The sequence below is a fragment of the Pinus tabuliformis genome, chromosome X (genome assembly GCF_031772625.1).
Source record: "Pinus tabuliformis cultivar Carrire ecotype Pingquan chromosome X, CPIR1, whole genome shotgun sequence".
Lineage (NCBI taxonomy): Eukaryota > Viridiplantae > Streptophyta > Pinopsida > Pinales > Pinaceae > Pinus > Pinus tabuliformis.
In genome coordinates, this window is record NC_142308.1 from 735,461,342 (window position 1) to 735,481,447 (window position 20,106).

General features: G+C 38.0%; 1 pseudogene; it reads left to right on the forward strand.

Moving 5' to 3' along the window:
* Positions 1 to 19,126, forward strand: part of LOC149142027 (GABA transporter 1-like) — a 37,115-nt pseudogene extending 17,989 nt beyond the window's left edge.
* Positions 19,127 to 20,106: the final 980 nt, after the last annotated feature.

Below are 20,106 nucleotides of genomic sequence, written 5' to 3' on the forward strand. Positions count from 1 at the left end.
TTAACGATTGTTGCTTCCTTGTGAACTATTTCACTAGTTGATCAATGACTCATTCATATGTATATGCTCTTGTGCCTTTTATAGATTAGTACTATTACTTGTATTTGAAGGGCCCACTTTTATCTTCCCTATTCGATAGAATGACCTTGATACTTTCCATAGCTGAACATTTCACAAGGCATCCTCACTTCCTGATCCAATAATACCTATGTATTACTCTCTTGTGTTGAACTTTGTATCCATGGAAAATCTACAAGGATACATAGCAGCCGAGTCGATACTCCAGATGGGGCTCCTACTCCAAATTTCATGAGGTCTAATTGGTACTTCACATTAGGGAGACCCCCTTTGCTGATGAATTTCCAACACCATTAACAGAACCATCAAGTTATTCATAATGAAATCACAGTATGTCACTTACATATGGACAAATAAAGAGCATACACCATTATTAACTCTTAAGTACTTAATGTACTCTTATTTAGATAAAGTAAATTAGTTATTAGTATTGAATGACATTACTGAAAATTAGATTGGCATCCTCCCTTTATGCTTAGCCTAAAAAATACACCAAGCTTATCTATAGATTTGAAAATTTATTTTGTCATAATCAATTGGTGGAGATGTTTTCATTATGGCTATTTTGTTAAAGATTTGGAGTTCAACCTCTTCATCTTCTACAAGTTGTCTAATGACATATCATTAGATAAGATAATATAGGACAATATTATTGATGTTTGACAAATGACCATAAAAGTAAGGTCAATTAGACGAGAGAGAGAGTACAACCAGTGTGAATACAATGTGATAGTGTCAGCACAACTCTTAGAAAATTCCATGCATGAAGAAAGAAACCTACAAAAGTATAATATCAGAATATATGCATAAGATCTGTTACCACCCAAACTAGAAGGGGACCTAAAAGGGGTTCTTAAGAGGGAAATTTTTAGGTCTAGGGAAACTACGAAGGCTTAACCCACTGTCATCACACCTAATCTCCCTGCTCTTTACATAATTTCATGGATGGTGGGAGTCTCGGTATTGTAGGGATCACTTTGTAAAGTAGATGTCAATGGAGAGGTGAGCAGTGACCCTAAAAACCCTTTCCCAAGGATGGAATGAGGAATGGAACTTGCTTGTTCTTTGGGAAATGGACTTGGTCCACTAGGTGTAAGGGTTAAGGATTGGAGGGTTGAGGCAGAAAGGATAGGATTATAAATGATTTTCTCAATCCCTATAATCCTTGGAAACTTGGATTCCCAAATGGTCCTTGAAAAATAGTCTTTATTGAGAAGTGGGACCATACACGATAAAGTGGATCCAGCTCAGGTTCGGGGATGGAATGTAGTAGTCAATGATGTTCCTATCATGGACAAGGTGAGGGGAAAGGACCAAGCAAGGGTATTTACTTCAAAATGTTGAATTGATCGTATTGAGGTCTAGCCTTGGGGATGCCTAAGAAAATGCCGGTCCTAAAGTTAGGGCTTGATATTACTAGAGATTCCATTGTCGAAATGGCCTCAAATTTGGAGGAGAGGGAGGGGTCCCACCAACACAATAGCCTAGAGGAGATCAAAATTTTTCCTTGTGCCAATTACCAGGAAATTGAGGCCCTAGGTAACCCACCAGGGCTAGACTCAGGAAAGAAGTGAAAAATGGTTAAAAATGGGGTTTAAATGATCACACTTTTTGTGCAATCAGTGCCTAGTTCACTTGGGGATATGGAGTCAGGATAATGATGAGTAAGAACTTGGTTTCTTGATCAAGGAGGCCTAGAAAGTCAACTTCGTCCAATGTTGAGAAAAAAAAAAGTGACCTTTAAGCAGTTATTCTTCAAAGAAAATGAAACAATATTCTCGAGATAAATAAATCTCTAGGACATTTCATTCATATAACATTGGACCATACATTAAATTAGCTAAAACATGCTCAATTCCACATTTTGATAATGCGACAACTAGCCCTAATTTTAGCAGTATGCAACAATGAGAATAATAGAATCAAAATTTATTTACAACGTTATAGATTATATCCAAACATCATATCATTTTCTCAATAAGGCTCTAGGACAAGAGAAATAACCCAAATCCATACATCAAAATTCATCCATCTCCAAAAATATCCACCAAGGAAAAAGTACGAAAATTCAATATGATTAGAGAGATCCCAAGTTAAGTGATGATACAAATTAATGTATCTGACATTAATATATAGCCTCCTAAGGAGTTTGAATTATCCTATGGGCCCCTAATGATAAAATAATGTGCAAATAATAACCCATAATGGTGACAAGCCCACCATACTAGCTCATAATGTAAAAACAAGCTTCACAAGGGGCCAAATAATGATGTGTGCATGTCACAAGGCCCTCCAAAGGTACAATAACATTCTAAAGTTCCATATTGAGGAATAAATTCCTCGAAATATGATGGATAAGGTGATGGCCCCTTGTTCTTCAAGTAGTACACCTATGGTGCTTTCGATGGGTATGATGGCACATCAATGACCCCATGGGTCTCCATATGAATCAGAGATATTTGTAGATCCTCTTAATAGTCCACGTGGTGGAATGAATGCTTCCATGACATCGTATAAGTGTTGGGACACCTGCCCAGAGTGTGGGACTCCTGTGGGGGCTTGTTGGACATAGTGTACTAATCATGCCACCATCGTCCCAAAAGTGGATCGCTAGTAGTTTATGAACATCAATGAAGATTTGTGGAGTGATTTCTGTTGCCTTGGAGGCCCATGGCTCTCTATGCACACTCGGCATGTACAAGTGTGGAACTATGGGGGTCAGGATCCCATATAGGGAAGCCAAACCAAAATGGAAACCACTTGCAATCTTGCATAAGATCCAATGCATCCCCTAGACTTCCAGTATAATCAATTATTACAATAACTAGGTTAAGGAGATTAAAAACCATGGATAACCAAGTGGGCACTTCATAATGGCATGCCCTTCCGTAGTGGGCTTTGGAATTGCTAGTATCTCCAAACTCCAAAGGGGGTTAGCCAAGTAGCTTATTCGGTGGTTTCAACCCATAGAGGGGATAGTATGTCCAAGTTACACCCTTCTAATGGGGTGGAAAGTGACAAATATGTGAGATTGAATAGGGAATGAGAGGAGCAGCCCTAGGCCACAAAATGGGGCATAGGGGTAGATAGATAAGGGGAAGAAAGCACCTAGGTATATAATGTATAGGAGGGAGTAGTCATGGTACATGAGGTTCCTCGAACTTTATTTTTGCACCCTTCTTTATATGCCTTTTTCCTTTTGTGACATTGATTTAATTAATTGCTCAGGGATCAACAGACAAGAGCATGATGTGTATAATATAGCAATGATTACCCCTTTTGAGGTTGGGTGGCTCATTGCCCTCCAAGGGTTGGGACAATCATGAGTTCCTGAAGTATAAAGGAGGCTCATTTAGGGCCTATGGAACCAAGGTGATAGTCATGGATGGGGTAGAGCTCATGTGTCAGATTTTTCCCGCATGATAATTATTATTGTCGTGGTCATCTTTTGCATTTTATGGTACAATTTCCTGTGAAATGTGGCCAATTATGCTTTTTCTTCTTTTTTAGTTGCTTCAACCTCTGGGTCATCATTCTAGGCTTGACCCAAGGTGGGGGAAAAGGGGAAAGGGAGCCTAGCCCTATGTGGACCCAAAATGGGAATGTGGACCCAGGTGGGAAAATGATGAATGGGGGTTATAGTGAGTGGAAAGAGCGTAGTATGTGCAAGTAAAGGAGCAGGACCAAGTACCCAAAGTCAGGGTTTCCCAAGTAGTACCACCCTAGAACTAAATGTCCAATAAAGGATATTCCGTGGGACTAAGGTCCAAGTGAAATAACCAAAAGATATCAAGGAGAGAAGAGTACAAACTAAGCCTAATCTTTCCACCAAATCCCCCCATCAATCCATATGCAAAGGTATCCATGTTAAGTAAACTCAATACTCAATTATCAAATGAAAAGACATACCTTTAGATTTGGGAGGCCCATATTCAAACATACGATCAATACAGTTGGGTGAGGAACCACATCGCTGACTTAGGTGGCAGAGAAAAGGCAAAACGAGCTAGTAGGAGGCATCAAGGGGGTGTCGATTATTGGTTGAGGTTCGTCATGGAGAAAAATTTCTCCTATCGATATCACCCATGAGGTGGTGGGTAACAAGTTCGTGACAAAGGTACAATGATATAAACCACTGAGTTTGTCCAAGACTAGAAGATGGGAAACACAACCAAAGAATCCCTTAAAAGAGAGTTTGTGAGAGAGATATATCAGACAATGAAGTTGATGGTGGCACAATACATCGCTATGTTTGGTGCTCCCATAAACATTTCATTCTTTCCTAATATTAGAAAAAACTTAATTCTCATAGAAAAGACATATTGAAACTAAAACTAAATACACAAAACTATGTGCAACTTCCGTAATATGTATCTACAACAGTCTCTAATGCATAACTTTCGTATCTACACATTTATTTTGTATATACACATATCTTGCGTATATGGGCAATTTCTATATACGTGCATATACTATTTATATGCATATATTTTCTGTGTATGCGCATAAACTATATATGTGCAACTTCCAGATATTCGTATATACATAATATATGCGCATATACAGAAGAAGCGTATAAACAAAAGATATGTGCATATATAGAAGACATGCACATATACAAAACATATGCATATACAAAAGTCACACAACTTCTATATATGCATATATTTTATATCACATACCTTCCATAAATGTGCAACTTCCATATATGCACAAATTTCATATATGTGCATATATAGAGGTTGCACATATATGGAAAATATGTACATATACAAAAGTTGTGCATATACGATGGTTAAACTAGTGCAAACCTTCTCCACATGCTTAAATAGCGTATATGCACATATATGGAAAATATGTACATATACAAAAGTTGTGCATATACGATGGTTGAACTAGTGCAGACCTTCTCCACATGCTTAAATAGCGTATATGCACATATATGAAAGTTATATATGTATGGTAGATGCAAATATACAGAAGCTGTACATATACATAATTTATGTGCAACTTCAGCCATTGTATATGTGCAACCTTTGTATATACGTAACTTCTATATATGAAAATATCCATTTGTACATATACGACATATATGTGCATATATAGAACATGTGAATATACAGAAGTTGCGCTTAAATAGACACTGAAGTTTCGCACAACTTTCATATATGCACACATCATCCATATATGCACAACTTCCACATATGCACACATTTTCCGTATATGCGCAACTTCTGTATATGCACATATATTTTATATATGTGTAACTTTCATATATGCACATATATTTTGTATATGTGTGACTTCCCTATATGCACAAATACAGAAACTGCACATATACGGAAGTTTCCCACAACTTCATTAATATGCATATATGACAACCTCCATATATGCACAAATTTTGTATATGTGTACATCCTTTGTATATGCACAATATTTTTATGTGAATATCTTCCGTATATGCGCATCTACTATATATGCGCAACTTCTCTATATGCACATATACAGAAGATGCACATATAGATATGATATGCGCATATATGAAAATTGTGTATATATGAAAGACATGTCCATATACAAAAGATGTGCATCTATAGAAGTCACACAAATTATATATATGTGCATCTTTTGCATCACATATCTTTTGTATATAGGAAACTTTTGTATATGTGCATATTATTTTTATTTGCAAAACGTTTGTATATGTGTATATACGGAAGTTGTGCACAATCAGAAAATATGTGCATATACAGAAGAAATGTATATATGAAAGTTGAAGTTGTGCACAAGTATGTGCATATACAGAAGATATGCACATATATAGAAGATATGCGTATATATAGAAGTTGTGTATATAAAAATATGTGTATACAAATGAAAGTTGTGCATATATGGAAGATATGTGCGTATACGGAAATTGTGCATATATGGAAGTTTCACATAGACAAAAGTTGCACATATATGGAAGATATGTGCATATACAGAAGTTGTACATATATGGAAGATATGTGCATATACAAAAGATGTGTATATACAGAAGCCACAATTCTTTTATATATGCATATCTTTTCTATCGCATATCTCCATATATGCACAACATCTGTATATGCACATACCTTGTGATCCAAATTTAAATAGGAACAAAACAAATTATAGTTATAACTATAGATACAGAGAGGTAGAAAAAAGAACACTTCATTTCATTAATATCAAATACTAAAATATGCTTACAAACATAATGGAAATAAGATGAGCTCTGGCGATGATAGCTTATCTCTGAGAAGAGATGTGGCACCTACATGCCTCTGAATTGTGTTACAATGAGGCTGAAGGCCTATTTATTATTAAGAAACAATTAAAAAACCTAAACATTCAAAAAATTATACCTAGAAGATGAAACACCAAACTATGGGCCCCATTGGGGTAAGTTGGTACATCAACTTCCTGGGGTCCTAACTTTGGCATATGATTTCTGTTTGACTCATACAGTACCTCATTAGAAATATCTATCCGAGGAGTACAGCTGATGACAACAAATAATGAGTTGAAAACTCATATTTCCAATGGTGGTTTTCCCAAAAAAACGTCATTTAGGGCCTCAAAATGGATCCGGAAGTTCAGGACCTAAAAAACTACCAAAAATAGTAAACTGTGCTACAATTAAGGAAACTAAAAAACTGAAAGAAACAATGGTGGGGGTCCAAGTGGAATAGGTAGGTGGCCACCAATATCCACCTGGATCATTCGTCCCCCCTTAGGAACCAATGGTACCGATTGCATTGAGTTTCTCCATGACATGAGGAAACTTCTCCTGAACTCGGTCCATGGTGAGCCACTTGCCCTAGTAAAGGAGTTGGCTACTTTGACAGCTCGATATAGTTGAATACTTTGTTGTCGGGTATTCTTGATCTATGTGTCCATGATCTGATCATTTGTGTCTTGTTCCATGTAGTTTGGGTTTAACTATGTTGGTGTGAGTTGTTCTGCAATGTCAAATGTGTACAACAATGGTGAAAAGTAGGGTCAAATGTGGTCCACATTGAACACTGGGTACAGAGCAAGGAATGGTGGAATATTGAGCTCGAAGGCATTGTCCCCTACTACCTTGGTGATGGTGTATGGACCATATCGTTGTGGGTGAAGCTTGCAGTGGGGCCTAGGGGGTGCTCCTTCTATAAATGTAGCCAAACTTTGTTGCCCACTTGGAAATTGTGTGGCACCCTATTCTGATTGTGTCGTTGCTTGTACTTAGTAGTGGCTGTGTCCAAGATTTCATGGATATATTAGTGGATGTGCTGAATGTGCTCAATGAAGTTGTTTGTCTTATTGGCTTTGAGCTGGACATGAGCCAAATATGCCTGTGTAGCTACAAATGGTATGGCCACATCAATGGGACATAGTGGCTGGAATTCCAAGCCCACCTGAAAAGGGTTGTGGCCAGTCGAGTTGTGGAGAGCCTGATTATAGTTGTGTTAGACATAGGGGAGGATATCATCCCATGTGTGTGGTTTCTTTGAGTTGTACATGCACATAATGTGTACGATCATTCTGTTGACAACCTATGTCTGGCCATCAATTTAGGGATGGAAAGTTGTGAACTTAGCGAGCTTGGTGTCTAGCATCGATGAGAGATTGGACCAAAATGTACTGAGGAAACTGTTGTCCCGATCTAAGATGATAGACTGTGGGATCCCAAAGTGTACCCACACTCATTCAACGAAGAGTTTAGTAATGGATTCTGCTATGATATTCTTCTTGCACACCTCCATAATGGTCATCTTTGAGAATCTGTCCACGACCACAAAAACATAGTCATTTCCATGCTTAGTATAAGGAAGGCCTGAAATGTAATCCATGGATATGGATTCCGAAGGTCAACTAGGGGTAGGAAGTGGAGGATAGAGGCCTTGCTTCTTGAAGGTTGGTTTGGAAATGGCACAAAAAGTGAAAGATCTAATGTTCATCCCGACATCTTGTCAAATATTCGGCCATTAGAAATTCTTTTGTAGTACTACCACTATTTTCTTAACCCCGAAATGTCTAGGGAACCAACCATAGTGCGCTTCCCAAATCATATTGGCATGCTCACTTGAAGGAACACAAATGTGTCCTAGGTGGCATAATAGTGCATCCTGGAGGTGAAAATTTGGCACTTGCTGACCCTCCAAGAGTGTCTCGTACATGTGGTCAAATTCTAGGTCATTTTTGTATAGAAGTGGTCAATTAGAAGTCTCGTGCCCACAAGAGTTGAGCACGATGGTTAACGCCATGATCAGGGGTTAGATGAGGTAGTCTGTGACATTATTTGTGTCATCCTTCTTATACTTGATATTCAAATGGAACTGTTGCAGGTATGTGGACCACTTCTGATGGCGAGCATTCTGCAACTTCCCTTGCCTCTGTATACACTATAGGGGTTGGTGGTCTGTGTGGATGACCCTTTCCTTCCCCAAAATGTAATGCTTCCATTGTCGACAGGCCTACACAATGGAATACATTTCTTTGTCATAAGTGGGATACTTTCAGACTGTGTCTGAAAGTGTCTCACTGTGATATGCCACTAGATGCTCCTATTGAGTAGGGACTGCCCCAATAACATAGTCATAGACATTTGTTTTGATCTCAAATGGTTGTTGCAAGTTTGGTAATGTGAGCACTGGTGTAGAGCAGAGCTGATGTTTCAACTGTGTGAATGCCTTCTATTGAGATTCAAAACAAAATAATTTTTCTTTTGATCCTCCCTTGGTGACTTTACTCAAAGGCCAAGTGATATGAGAGAACCCCAACATGAACCTGCAGTTGAAATTAGCAAAACTTTGTCAGAGTAGTTGGGGCTGACCAATCCCAAATGACTTGGATCTTGGATGGATTCACATGCACCCCACATTCATCAATAATGTATCCTAGATACTGAACTTGGGTCATGCCAAAACTGTATTTCTCCAAATTGGCACACAACTTGTGTTGCCACAATGTTTGGAGAACCTCTCGGATGTGATGGAGGTGCTCTTCCCAACTCTTGCTTAAGGTCAAGATGTCATCCAAGTATACCACTACAAATGAGTTGGTGAATGGTCGCAAGATGTCATCCATCAGCCTCATGAAGGTTGTAGGAGCATTCGTCAACCTGAAAGGCATAACCAACCATTATAAAAGGCCCTCTTTAGCTTTGAAGGCAATCTTCCACACATTGGAGGGTTTGATTTGGTGATATCCAGACTTCAAGTTGATCTTGCTGAAATATTTCCCCCCTTGAGTTGGTCCAAAAGGTCATCAATCCATGGGATCGAATGCCTATTCCCGACAGTGATCTTGTTCAGTGCCCAATATTCAATACATAGTCTCCAAGCCCCATACTTCTTCTATACTAATAGGATCAAGCTCCCACAGAACGATGAACTCGACACGATGTGACCTTTCTACATCAGCTCCTGAATCTGCCTCTTGATTTCATCTTTCTCCATAACAGAGTACGATAGATGGGTCCATTGGGCAATGACGCACCTGGAGTCAGATCGATGGAGTGCTTGACTTGACAGTGCAAAGGCACCCCTGTGAGGGAGGTGAAGATGTCCTCGTACTCCTCCACAACCTTGTCCATCTGTTGTTGTCATGCCACCATCTTCTTCTTTCCATGAGGGCATAACATCAAGAAAACAAATTTCCCGGTTTTGGAAATGAGCTTATGACATTGTTTTGCAATAACCAGAGATATGGTGGTAGGCGGTGCTACCTCTGGTATCCTCTACAACTCATTTTCCATGTTAACAATAACAAGTTGAGGCCTTGAATCATACATGGAATGTTGCTTCCACAAGTATGGTTGGCCTAATAATACATCAAAAACATCAAGAGGAGCAACATCACAAAATACCTCATCCATGAAGGGCTTGATGCTGTATGGAAGGCGACACTGCTTTGTGACACGAAGATCCCATCCTTGGTTAAGCCACTTGATGGTGTATGGTTGTGGGTGTGATGTGGTCAATAAGCCCAACCGCTTCATGACCTCCACAATTAGCATACGAAAATAATTTCTCACCGTGTTTTTAGTTTTGTTTCTATTCAATTCAAATTTATAGTGCAAAAATTTTGCGTCTTTAATTTTAGCTCGTTCATGAAACAGTTTCAAAATTAAAAAAAAAAAAAATAACAAACATTTTATTTTAAATCAAAAATATATTTTATTTGTAAATAAAAAAGAAAAACTAACTTATCAGTAAAATAAATATTAAAAAAATTAAAACACACAAGTAACAAAACACTACACTGAATTCTTCTAAAAAATTATATATAAATACCAACCTCCAGAATTAACATTATTTTTTTGAAAGAAACATTTAAACTTAATATGTTATTTTACAATTAATTGAAACCTTTTGGATATCGATAAGAAAATGGCCAATGCAATAAACGCTAGACACAAGTTCTCCAACATTTAGTAGAAAACTTTTATCATAACTGTAAAATAATGTTAAAAAAATAATGACTTTTTTAGTTGTCTTTGGTGTGATTTTTTTGCAAGTTTTTAGTGTAGGACTTTTTTGTTTAATTTCTCTAATATCTTGTAAGAATTTAGTGAAATGACAAGTTTGATGGGTAACTGTGTGCAATCGAAGTGCCCTAGAGGTTTTCAAAGTTGCTGAATCCATATATACAGTTAAAAAAAACTAGTTTAAATAACACAAATCAAGATTTCACCTCAAATTTTTCCACATATTAAAGCTACAGAAAGACTAAAAAAACACACTAAAACCAACTCCGTTTTATATATATATATATAGATATATATATAAATATATATATATATATATATATATATATATATATATATATATAATTTGTAATATAAATTTATGTCAAATTATAATTTAAAAAATATTATTTTTAAATATATAAATAAATTTAAATTTTTAAATTATCTAATTATACAACTCAAATTTAATTCTTAAAAAAATATTAATTAAAATTATAAATGATAAAAAGCCAACCGTAATATAGAAAATAAACTACAACATTTCATTTAAAATGATTACAACGCTGAGGAAAAAAAAGGAGGAAGAGGAAGTCATCAAACCGACTTCGAATTACGTAAAATTCAACATTCTAGATGGAAGCGTGAGTGCTCTGGGTCCCAACGCCTCAACTGTTTACGCTTGACAAAGTGTTGCTGCTAACAATATTCCTAATCAAATTTCCCCTTTTCGGTGATCAGCAGAATGCCTATCAATTCCTATAGTTGTCAGGAAAGAAAGTTGCATCCGCTTTCCTTAAATCTCTATCTTTAGTTTAATTGGAAGACAATGTAGCCTCTATGGTTGGAGTAAAAAAAAATTAATCTCAAACCTATGTTACATGAACTAATTCTGTGCTTCGTTATAACTACTACGGTAAATACGAATAAATTGATTTAGGAGTATATCCATATTAATTTTTAATATATTTTCATCCCTTTTTGATCTTAGAGCTTAATATCTGTAATTTATATTTCTAAAAATTTCTACCATATTTTTTGAATTTCTTTTATTTTCAGTGCAAATAAACGCCAACTTAAACTAATGCTTGGCCCTGATTCCCACGCTCATAATTATGTTCTGCAGGCAACACTATCCCCTCCTGTTTCTCGCAAAATGTTCAAAGGCTTGTGCATATGCTACAAAGTGGTTATATCAACATTTTTCTCGGTGGCAGTATCCGGTTACTAGGTGTTAGCGCTTGAAATTTCACCTCAGGCTGAGAAAGGTAAACTCCAAGGAAACATCAAACCACTTAGCCTCGTAGCTAGCCCTATGGGGCAGGAGAGGGCTCTCTCCGGTCTATCTCGATAGGGATATTCAACGGGCGAGATAACCAATGAGCAAACACTGATTTTAGGCTAGTAAACTGATAAAAAGGTTTGATTTTGGGATTTTTAGGGTTTTGGTGGAAAATTGGGGAAAGGCAATTCTGGGTGCGGGGATTGGACATAGTTTTTGCAGGGGGTTCTTTGGGGCAAGGTAGGAGACTGTATTGATGCCTTTGAATTAAGTGAATGGATAGGAATGACCGGTGAGGGGCTAAAGAGAGCAAGAAACCTTCAAGAGTTCTCTTTAGACAGATGAAAACATAAATATTAAGCAAACTTAAAAGCAGAGCATGGCAATCATGAATTCTACTTTAACACTTCATTTGCCTAATTTGCAGAAGGAAAATTAAGAATATGAATCACATAACAAACTTACAATTACAAAGAGAAACACACCATCAATACATGTAACCACAGGAATCCCAAAAAGGACTGCAAAACCCTGGTCTTTCTTCCTTTGCCAAAATTGCAGAGATACAATGAGTAATACAATAGAAGCTTTCTCCCTCAGGAGTCCAACCAAGAAAATGACCAAGAAAGTACATAATATAGGCAATCTAACATCTTTCCTTGCCTCTAGGGGTCGAGCTCACTATACTAGGAGTTGTTTCAACCAATTCTAAATTGAGCACTAAAAACTAGGCAGTCAAAACAACTTGCCTCTATAAACTAGGAAACCAATTCATTCATTAAATTTTTGCCTATCACATGAAAGAATCTTCTAGAAGAGATAAATAAGTGTCAAAATATCATAAAGTTACATCATTTACAACAAGGAGGATCAAGATTCACTCAAAAAAGTCAAATCCAGTCAAAACTGCGTTTTGCTGAGCTGTAGGTGGATTTCTGTGAAAAACGGCCCAACAGGTCGCGCCCTAATCCTCAACAGGTCGCGCTACGTTGGAGCTGCTTTTGAGGCACGTCCAGGTGTCCAAATGAGGCAAAAGTGGGCTTTTTGGAAAGGTCTGGATGTCTACTTTCCAACCCAAGTATAATTTCTGCATTTGGTGGCCATTTTCCCCTCCATAATTGCAATCTCCCAAGACTGCTTCCTGTGTGTCAAAAAGGTGGCAGAAAGTCATTTTTTGCTTGTTTTTTGACCTTGTGGAGGCTCAAAACTTGATGAAATCTCTTGGTAATTGCTGAGCAGGTGTATCTTTGCATGAAAAATCATGCTGAGTTTTCCCGAAATGGAGTTGCCCATCGAATAGGTCGCGCGCGACGTGCGACCTGTTGGGGAGGAAAACCTGTTTTTTGCCCAAAAATTCACAATTGACAAAATTTTCTCCAAATTTCTTGAAATTTGGGCTGGGAGTCCCCAATCAAGTACCCTGCTCAATCAAAGAGGCTTTGGCCAAAATTTGGAGTGGATCGGGCCTTTTCCGTCGTTTTAGTGCCTTGGCCAACCTGCTTGGATCTAACGATTGTATTTTTGACATTTCTCTAAAACCATGACACCTGTGCAAAACGTGAAGGAGGTTTTTCTTCCTCGGCCTGTTGTGGACAAAAACCTCTCTCAGTTTTCCAAAATTCATCTTTGATTTCTCTGAAACATCTTTTGAGTGAAACTTATCCCGATGTGTGGAACAAGGGATTTTGTCGAAATGAAGCGAAATGAAGGGGATAAGGGGCTTCTAAATTCTTGAGGAAATTTTTGGGAGTAGGGAGGAATGTTAGGAAGCAGGGGAAAGTGGAATCTTAGAGATTGAGTGAGGGGAAGGGGTCCAAAAGGGCAAAACACAGGCCCAACCTAGAAAATTGCCAGGTTGTAGCAAGAAGCTAGGGTTTGTGGAAAAATGAGGAATTTGGGGGATTTCAGTGATGGGAAGTGTTTGATAAGGTACATGAAAGATAGGGGAAGGTGTATGAACATCTGGATACAAGTTTTGCTAGTGTTTTGACCATCCAAGAGAAATTAGCTTTCAAAACCCTAGGAGAGGGAAATGACCTTGCCTAGGCGTAACTGAAGCATGAACAAGGTGTAAAATGACTCATTAGACACTGAGATGATAATGAAAACCCTATGAATGATGATAGACTCAGCTGAATAGTGACATAGATTTGCATTTGGGCAATTTTAGAAGGAGTGAAAGCAAACCCTAGACCTAATGCATAGTGACCAAATTTTGCTTGAAGACTCACTGAAATGACAAAATTTGACCTTGACACTTCAAAATCACTTTGTAAGAGCACGTTTGATCACTGGAGGAAGGCTGGAAAGACTGACACTAACATTGGCTCCAATGGGGATGGTAGCTCCTTGGAGGTGCCAAGAACCGCAGATCTCTGTAAGAGCTAGACAGTGCCTTCATCCATTGGGCGATGGAGTCATTATTTGACAAACAATACAAGACTTTGACTCGTTTATTGACTGAAACTTGATTCAAACCGACTCAATTATGAAACCTACATGACTGAAAACTGACTCACAAATGACTCATGACTGACTTAACTAAACAAGAACTTACAAAGTTTATTGAAGGGCAGCAGTCCATCAAGATTTGAAATCATGATGACAACCACTTGTGCTTCTTACAAGATAATATACCATCAAACTATATCAAAATTCCAATGCAACCAATCAAGCAGATGCCTTCTTGATTGATTCTCCTGATCAGATCTTCTGGTCAACAATGAATACTGGTAACTGGGCATCCAAAAATATAGTCGACCATATTCTCTTTCATCACTGAATACTGCAATAATCACCTTCACTGCTAACTGTAACAAATCCGCCATTGGATCCTGGAAAACATGAAGACTTGACATTGCCACCTCCTCCTATAAGAACAAGGTATCCTTTGTTTCAAATTCTGATCTGCCCTCATCATGTGCTTCAGAAAGAGTATGTTCCTGGTCCTCAAAAAATTCTGAACAAGTAGTTGAGCAAATCTCCTCTTGAAATAACATTTCAAAACATGAGACATATGAGGAAGAATCTGAAAGGTAATCCTGTATGCTATGATCTTCTGTAGTCTGGCAATATGGTAGGTCATCTTCATATGATATCACAACCAGATTATCAAGTTCCTTATTACATTCTTCAATATTATCAAGCACGATATTATCATTTACATCGTCTACCACAAATTCACTCAAAGAAACTTTTTCACTTGCTTGAGCAAAGATCTCACCTTGCTGTTCATGAACATCTGAATCCAAAACTCTGTCTATGATATCAACAGTAGAGCTCTCTTTAATGGGCTTCAGCACAAGATATTCATGGTCATCATAATCTAAATGTTGTTCTGAAGTAGTTGTCCTAACATTATCACATTCTGCAATCTGGTCTTCTTCTGTGGGCAGATCTGAAACAAGCTCTTCTCTTTCATCATCTTCCACTATATGACCATCTTCAGCCTGTTGATCTTAATTCCGCTGCAAAATGTCCTGATCATCTTGATGGGAATTCTCTAAGTTTTCTTTATGCTGCTGAAATGGATTCTCATACAGAGCCTCCATGATCTCAACATCCATAAAATTATCATCTTCATAATATTTCTCAAGGCTTTCAATAAAAGTTGAATCATGTTTGCAACAGTCATGAACTAAATTTAATGATGGATAAGATGCTTGATATCTTTCAATAAACAAGGCATGAAAATCCTTTAAACAGTAAATACAGGCCTGCGGCAAATTTTCATACCAGGATTGAGCTGCACCTTCCAGAGTGGCCAAGAATATCTTCATCAAGCAATCTTCAGGAAAATCAACCTTCAACTTGCGAGTATGCATATGAAATCTAACTAGATGTAAAGCAACATCCTTCTTACCATCATATTTAAATGTAGGCAGATTCCTTGACCAATCTAGCTTCGGAATTTTATTTGGAAAACCAGGGATGTGATCTCGGCTTAAGGGAGCATATCTTCTTGAAATCCGATCCATCTTGAAAATCTCAAAGCTAATAGTCTTCCTGCAGTGAAGTCACCATGAAGCATTGGTCTCTGGAGTTTTCAGTGAAGGAGTCGCCAGTGAATGATTTCAGCCTTATCAGTGTCTGATCGTTGTCCACTATCAACAATCAGATCTGAACTTGATACATGTACTGGGGTAAAATGCAAATGAAGTGCTGTATTCACAAGCTCACGGAGATTGACTGAAGCAGCGTTTATCTACTTCCGCTTATGCAAAGCAAAAGCGTTTCGAAGGCTACCTGGCATAACTTCAGGCTCCGTCTAAGACTTATGACACAAACACATCAATCAACAGACAAATTTGTTCTCCCCAGTATGGTCGCCAATATGTTAGTGCTTGAAATTTCACCTCAGGCTGAGAAAGGTAAACTCCAAGGCAACATCAAACCACTTAGCCTCGTAGCTAGCCCTACGGGGCAGGAGAGGGCTCTCTCTGGTCTATCTCGATAGGTATCTTCAACGGGCGAGATAACCAATGAGGAAACACTGATTTTATGCTAGTAAACTGATAAAAAGGTTTGATTTTGGGATTTTTAGGGTTTTGGTGGAAAATTGGGGAAAGGCAATTCTGGGTGCGGGGATTGGACACAGTTTTTGCAGGGGGTTCTTTGGGGCAAGGTAGGAGACTGTATTGATGCCTTTGAATTAAGTGAATGGATAGGAATGACCGGTGAGGGGCTAAAGAGAGCAAGAAACCTTCAAGAGTTCTCTTTAGATAGATGAAAACATAAATATTAAGCAAACTTAAAAGCAGAGCATGGCAATCATGAATTCTACTTTAACACTTCATTTGCCTAATTTGCAGAAGGAAAAGTAAGAAGATGAATCACATAACAAACTTACAATTACAAAGAGAAACACACCATCAATACATGTAACCACAGGAATCCCAAAAAGGACTGCAAAACCCTGGTCTTTCTTCCTTTGCCAAAATTGCAGAGATACAATGAGTAATACAATAGAAGCTTTCTACCTCAAGAGTCCAACCATGAAAATGACCAAGAAAGTACATAATATAGGCAATATAACATCTTTCCTTGCCTCTAGGGGTCGAGCTCATATCCTGGGAGCTGTTTCAACCAATTCTAAACTGAGAACTAAAAACTAGGCAGTCAAAACAACTTGCCTCTATAAACTAGGAAACCAATTCATTCATTAAATTTTTGCCTATCACATGAAAGAATCTTCTAGAAGAGATAAATAAGTGTCAAAATATCATAAAGTTACATCATTTACAACAAGGAGGATCAAAATTCACTCAAAAAAGTCAAATCCAGTCAAAACTGCGTTTTGCTGAGCTGTAGGTGGATTTCTGTGAAAAACTGCCCAATAGGTCGCGCTACTTTGGAGCTACTTTTGAGGCACTTCCAGGTGTCCAAATGAGGAAAAAGTGGGCTTGTTGGAAATTTCTGGATGTCTAATTTCCAACCCAAGTGGAATTTCTGAATTTGGTGGCCATTTGCCCCTCCAAAATTGCAATCTCCCAAGACGGCTTCCTGTGTGTCAAAAAGGTGGCAGAAAGTCATTTTTTGCTTGTTTTTTGACCTTCTGGAGGCTCAAAACTTGATGAAATCTCTTGGTAATTGCTGAGCAAGTGTATCTTTGCATGACAAATGCAAAAATGTTGAGTTTTCCCGAAATGGAGTTGCCCATCGAAAAGGTCGCGCGCGGCGCGCGACCTGTTGGGGAGGAAAACCTGTTTTTTGCCCAAAAATTCACAATTGACAAAATTTTCTCCAAATTTCTTGAAATTTGGGCTGGGAGTCCCCAATCAAGTACCCTGCTCAATCAAAGAGGCTTTGGCCAAAATTTGGAGTGGATCGGGCCTTTTCCGTCGTTTTAGTGCCTTGGCCAAACTCCTTGGATCTAACGATTGTATTTTTGACATTTCTCTAAAACCATGACACCTGTGCAAAAAGTGAAGGAGGTTTTTCTTCCTTGGCCTGTTGTGGAAAAAAACCTCTCTCAGTTTTCCAAGATTCATCTTTGATTTCTCTGAAACATCTTTTGAGTGAAACTTATCCCGATGTGTGGAACAAGGGATTTTGTCGAAATGAAGCGAAATGAAGGGGATAAGGGGCTTCTAAATTCTTGAGGAAATTTTTGGGAGTAGGGAGGAATGTTAGGAAGCAGGGGAAAGTTGAATATCAGAGATTGAGTGAGGGGAAGGGGTCCAAAAGGGAAAAACACAGGCCCAACCTAGAAAATTGCCAGGTTGTAGCAAGAAGCTAGGGTTTGTGGAAAAATGAGGAATTTGGGGGATCTCAGTGATGGGAAGTGTTTGATAAGGCACATGAAAGATAGGGGAAGGTGTATGAATATCTGGATACAGTTTTTTCTAGTGTTTTGACCATCCAAGAGAAATTAGCTTTCAAAACCCTAGGAGAGGGAAATGACCTTGCCTAGGCGTAACTGAAGCATGAACAAGGTGTAAAATGACTCATTAGACACTAAGATGATAATGAAAACCCTATGAATGATGATAGACTCAGCTGAATAGTGACATAGATTGGCATTTGGGCAATTTTAGAAGGAGTGAAAGCAAACCCTAAACCTAATGCCTAGTGACCAAATTTTGCTTGAAGACTCACTGAAATGACAAAATTTGACCTTGACACTTCAAAATCACTTTGTAAGAGCACGTTTGATCACTGGAGGAAGGCTGGAAAGACTGACACTAACACTAGGCATTCGGCAACCGGGCAGCGGGCAACATTTTCAACAACTTTGCTCCTATTGTAGAGCCCTCTCTTGTTCCTAATTGGCTTCTCGTCACTGGAAAAATTTGCGTTCTCCTTCAATTATTTGCAGTTGCCTTGGTATATAACATTCTATCCATTAATTTACATGTTTTATCAAAATTCCATAATCTTAGACTTTATCTTGAGTTAATCTTATATCTCTTACAATGGGCAATGCATCTCCTTGATTACGAGGAGAAGCTAATCAGCAATGTTGGACATTAGTTCCTGCAAAGGGACACCGTGTATATAATTCTGAATGCTTGGCACTGATTCCCATACTCATATTATGTTTGCAGGCAACATTATCCCCTCCTGTTTCTGGCAAAATGCTCAAAGGCTTGTGCATATGCTACACAGTGGTTATATCAACATCTTTCTCGGTGGCAGTATCGGGTTACTGGGCATTCGGCAACCGGGGAGCGGGCAACATATTCAACAACTTTGCTCCTACTGGAAAGCCCTCTCTTGTTCCTAATTGGCTGCTCTTCACAGGAAAAATTTTGTGTTCTCCTCTAATTATTCGCAGTTGCCTTGGTATATAACATTCTATCCTACTTTCTGAAAAAATATAACATCCTATCCATTCAATGATAAAAAAAGATGGTATGCTTGGGCATGTGATAATGAAGGGAGGGCATGTTTCAGGTATATTCATAGCCCGCATTTGAATTTTTGGAGGGAAAATTGGGAGATACAAACAATGGAATGTTTTCTCAACGCAATCTCATACCAAGACTGTTTCTACGCTCAATATATGTAAGCGTGGCCAATGTAATTTCCACAATGCTACCATTTTTTTGTTGGGAATTTCTGATAATTCCAAATAAGAATGAACAGAGAATAATGTTTTGTTTTTAACACAGAGAAAAAACTAAAATTGTTTTGTGAAGACAGAGTTTCACACATGCACAAAGAAAACTTGTATTCATTAACAATATAACTGTTACAAAAAAAGGTCTTCCTCTAAGAGATGGATTAACACAAGAACGCTTCAGATGTAGTTCCAAAAGAAATTTCACTCTGTCTCTGCTTGAAAATTGCCATTGTTGTGTGTAAATTTTTTTCTCTTTTTTCTTACATTCATTGCTGCGTATTTTATTGCATATTCTTACAACTAAAAAAAATGACATTACACTTTTCTTGTATCATAAGAAAAACGACTCTCGTAATTAATAAAAATAATTTTTTTACCTACATTTACCAATCGTAGTAAATTTCATTAATTACTTCGCTGATCCAATTGGTCCTACGTCTGCCACCAATATCTTTTGTGCTCTTCCCTGCATGTACAGTCTAGTCAACTGAGGTCTGTACGAATGGATGGGACTCTGTACGAATTCTTCAGGAGTAACTTGTTTCCTCCCTTCCATTCCAAGCATGGAGATCAGTGCATCCATTGAAAGCCTGCCAATCCAATCAGATGGTTGACGGCAAATCGCATGGCCCTTTTTTACTGAACTTTACGCGTCGGGGAAGGCTGTATTAACAAAACCATTCAAAACACGTGTCAGCTGATGAATGT